Source organism: Pongo pygmaeus, chromosome 9 (assembly GCF_028885625.2).
Source record: "Pongo pygmaeus isolate AG05252 chromosome 9, NHGRI_mPonPyg2-v2.0_pri, whole genome shotgun sequence".
NCBI lineage: Eukaryota > Metazoa > Chordata > Mammalia > Primates > Hominidae > Pongo > Pongo pygmaeus.
In genome coordinates this window covers 39247551-39252097 of record NC_072382.2, presented here as the reverse complement: position 1 = coordinate 39252097, position 4547 = coordinate 39247551, and the positions used below count along the sequence as shown (strand labels likewise).

The window sequence follows — 4547 nt, the reverse complement described above, 5'->3', positions numbered from 1 at the left end:
GTAAGGAAGAGTGTGCATGGAATACAGTAGATCCATTAGGGCATCTCTTAGTATTACCATGCCCTGTGATTAAGGTCAATGGGAAATTATAGCAGCCCAATCCAGGCAGGACTACAAGTGATCCAGACCCTTCATGAATGAAGGTTTGAATCACTCCACCAGGAAAAAAAAAAACACAACCTGCTGAGGTGCTTGCTGAAGGGAAAGGGAATACAGAACGGGTAGTATAAGAAGGCAGTCATCAATACCAGCTATGACCATGTGACCAGCTGCAGAAATGAAGACTAATTGTCACGAGTCTTTTATTTTTTATTTTTTATTATTATACTTTAAGTTTTAGGGTACATGTGCACAATGTGCAAGTTAGTTACATATGTATACATGTGCCATGCTGGTGTGCTGCACCCATTAAGTTGTCATTTAGCATCAGGTATATCTCCTAAAGCTATCCCTCCCCCCTCCCCCCACCCCACAACAGTCCCCAGAGTGTGATGTTCCCCTTCCTGTGTCCGTGTGTTCTCATTGTTCAATTCCCACCTATGAGTGAGAATATATATGTGGTGTTTGGTTTTTTGTTCTTGCAATAGTTTACTGAGAATGATGATTTCCAGTTTCATCCATGTCCCTAAAAAGGACATGAACTCATCATTTTTTATGGCTGCATAGTGTTCCATGGTGTATATATGCCACATTTTCTTAATCCACTCTATCATTGTTGGACATTTGGGTTGGTTCCAAGTCTTTGCTATTGTGAATAGTGCCGCAATAAACATACGTGTGCATGTGTCTTTATAGCAGCATGATTTATAGTCCTTTGGGTATATACCCAGTAATGGGATTGCTGGGTCAAATGGTATTTCTAGTTCTAGATCCCTGAGGAATTGCCACACTGACTTCCACAATAGTTGAACTAGTTTACAGTCCCACCAACATTGTAAAAGTGTTCCTATTTCTCCACATCCTCTCCAACACCTGTTGTTTCCTGACTTTTTAATGATTGCCATTCTAACTGGTGTGAGATGGTATCTCATTGTGGTTTTGATTTGCATTTCTTTGATGGCCAGTGATGGTGAGCATTTTTTCATGTGTCTTTTGGCCGCATAAATGTCTTCTTTTGAGAAGTGTCTGTTCATGTTCTTTGCCCACTTTTTGATGGGGTTGTTTGTTTTTTTCTTGTAAATTTGTTGGAGTTCATTGTAGATTCTGGACATTAGCCCTTTGTCAGATGAGTAGGTTGCGAAAATTTTCTCCCATTTTGTAGGTTGCCTGTTGACTCTGATGGTAGTTTCTTTTGCTGTGCAGAAGCTCTTGAGTTTAATTAGATCCCATTTGTCAATTTTGGCTTTTGTTGCCATTGCTTTTGGTGTTTTAGACATGAAGTCCTTGCCCATGCCTATGTCCTGAATGGTAATGCCTAGGTTTTCTTCTAGGGTTTTGATGGTTTTAGGTCTAACGTTTAAGTCTTTAATCCATCTTGAATTGATTTTTGTATAAGGTGTAAGGAAGGGATCCAGTTTCAGCTTTCTCCATATGGCTAGCCAGTTTTCCCAGCACCATTTGTTAAATAGGGAATCCTTTCCCCATTGCTTGTTTTTCTCAGGTTTGTCAAAGATCAGATAGTTGTAGATATGTGGAGTTATTTCTGAGGGCTCTGTTCTGTTCCACTGATCTATATCTCTGTTTTGGTACCAGTACCATGCTGTTTTGGTTACGTAGCCTTGTAGTATAGTTTGAAGTCAGGTAGCGTGATACCTCCTGCTTTGTTCTTTTAGCTTAGGATTGACTTGGCGATGCGGGCTCTTTTTTGCTTCCATATGAACTTTCAAGTAGTTTTTTCCAATTCTGTGAAGAAAGTCAGTGGTAGCTTGATGGGGATGGCATTGAATCTATAAATTACCTTGGGCAGTATGGCCATTTTCACGATATTGATTCTTCCTACCCATGAGCATGGAATGTTCTTCCATTTGTTTGTATCCTCTTTTATTTCCTTGAGCAGTGGTTTGTAGTTCTCCTTGAAGAGGTCCTTCACGTCCCTTGTAAGTTGGATTTCTAGGTATTTTATTCTCTTTGAAGCAATTGTGAATGGGAGTTCATTCATGATTTGGCTCTCTGTTTGTCTGTTATTGGTGTATAAGAATGCTTGTGATTTTTGTACATTGATTTTGTATCCTGAGACTTTGCTGAAGTTGCTTATCAGCTTAAGGAGGTTTGGGGCTGAGACAATGGGGTTTTCTATATATGCAGTCATGTCATCTGCAAACAGGGACAACTTGACTTCCTCATTTCCTAATTGAATACCCTTTATTTCCTTCTCCTGCCTAATTGCCCTGGCCAGAACTTCCAACACTATGTTGAATAGGAGTGGTGAGAGAGGGCATCCCTGTCTTGTGCCTGTTTTTAAAGGGAATACTTCCAGTTTTTGCCCATTCAGTATGATATTGGCTGTGGGTTTGTCATAGATAGCTCTTATTATTTTGAGATACGTCCCATCAGTACCTAATTTATTGAGAGTTTTTAGCATGAAGTGTTGTTGAATTTTGTCAAAGGCTTTTTCTGTATCTATTGAGATAATGATGTGGTTTTTGTCTTTGGTTCTGTTTATATGCTGGATTACATTTTTTGACTTTTGTATATTGAACCAGCCTTGCATCCCAGGGATGAAGCCCACTTGATTATGGTGGATAAGCTTTTTGATGTGCTGCTGGATTTGATGTGCCAGTATTTTATTGAGGATTTTTGCATTGATGTTCATCAAGGATATTGGTCTAAAATTCTCTTTTTTTGGTTGTGTCTCTGCCAGGCTTTGGTATCAGGATGATGCTGGCCTCATAAAATGAGTTAGGGAGGATTCCCTCTTTTTCTATTGATTGGAATAGTTTCAGATGGAATGGTACCTGTTCCTCCTTGTACCTCTGGTAGAATTTGGCTGTGAATCCATCTGGTCCTGAACTCTTTTTGGTTGGTAAGCTATTGATTATTGCCACAATTTCAGATCCTGTTATTGGTGTATTCAGAGATTCAACTTCTTCCTGGTTTAGTCTTGAAAGAGTGTATGTGTTGAGGAATTTATCCATTTCTTCTAGATTTTCTAGTTTATTTGTGTAGAGGTGTTTGTAGTATTCTCTGATGGTAGTTTGTATTTCTGTGGGATTGGTGGTGATACCCCTTTATCTTTTTTTATTGCATCTGTTTGATTCTTCTCTCTTTTCTTCTTTATTAGTCTTGCTAGTGGTCTATCAATTTTGTTGATCCTTTCCAAAAACGAGCTCCTGGATTTTTTGAAGGGTTTTTTGTGTCTCTATTTCCTTCAGTTCTGCTCTGATTTTAGTTATTTCTTGCCTTCTGCTAGCTTTTTAATGTGTTTGCTCTTGCTTTTCTAGTTCTTTTAATTGTGATGTTAGGGTGTCAATTTTGGGTCTTTCCTGCTTTCTCTTGTGTGCATTTAGTGCTATAAATTTCCCTCTACACACTGCTTTAAATGCATCCCAGAGATTCTGGTATGTTGTGTCTTTGTTCTCGTTGCTTTCAAAGAACATCTTTCTTTCTGCCTTCATTTCGTTATGTACCCAGTAGTCATTCAGGAGCAGGTTGTTCAGTTTCCATGTAGTTGAGCGGTTTTGAGTGAGTGTCTTAATCCTGAGTTCTAGTTTGATTGCACTGTGTTCTGAGAGACAGTTTGTTATAATTTCTGATCTTTTACATTTGCAGAGGAGAGCTTTACTTCCAACTATGTGGTCAGTTTTGGAATAGGTGTGGTGTGGTGCTGAAAAAAATGTATATTCTGTTGATTTGGGGTGGAGAGTTCTGTAGATGTCTCTCAGGTCCACTTGGTGCAGAGCTGAGTTCAATTCCTGGGTATCCTTGTTGACTTTCTGTCTCGTTGATCTGTCTAATGTTGACAGTGGGGTGTTAAAGTCTCCCATTTTTAATGTGTGGGAGTCTAAGTCTCTGTGTAGGTCACTGAGGACTTGCTTTGTGAATCTGGGTGCTCCTGTATTGGGTGTATATATATTTAGGATAGTTAGCTCTTCTTGTTGAATTGATCCCTTTACCATTATGTAATGGCCTTCTTTGTCTCTTTTGATCTTTGTTGGTTTAAAGTCTGTTTTATCAGAGACTAGGATTGCAACCCCTGCCTTTTTTTGCTTTCCATTTGCTTGGTAGATCTTCCTCCATCCTTTTATTTTGAGCCTATGTGTGTCTCTGCACGTGAGATGGGTTTCCTGAATCCAGCACACTCATGGGTCTTGACTCTTTATCCAGTTTGCCAGTCTGTGTCTTTTAATTGGAGCATTTAGTCCATTTACGTTTGAAGTTAATATTGTTATGTGTGAATTTGATCCTGTCTTGATGATGTTAGCTGGTTATTTTGCTCATTAGTTGATGCAGTCTCCTCCTAGTCTCGATGGTCTTTGCATTTTGGCATGATTTTGCAGTGGCTGGTACCGGTTGTGCCTTTCCATGTTTAGCGCTTCGTTCAGGAGCTCTTTTAGGGCAAGCCTGGTGGTGACATAATCTCTCAGCATTTGCTTGTCTGTAAAGTATTT

General features: G+C 39.4%; 1 protein-coding gene across 6 annotated transcripts in view; it reads left to right on the top strand.

Annotated features, from left to right (window-relative positions):
- METTL15 (methyltransferase 15, mitochondrial 12S rRNA N4-cytidine) overlaps nucleotides 1–4547 on the top strand; it is a 231915-nt gene that overhangs the window by 51013 nt on the left and 176355 nt on the right. The gene's annotated exons all lie outside the window — the stretch shown is intronic.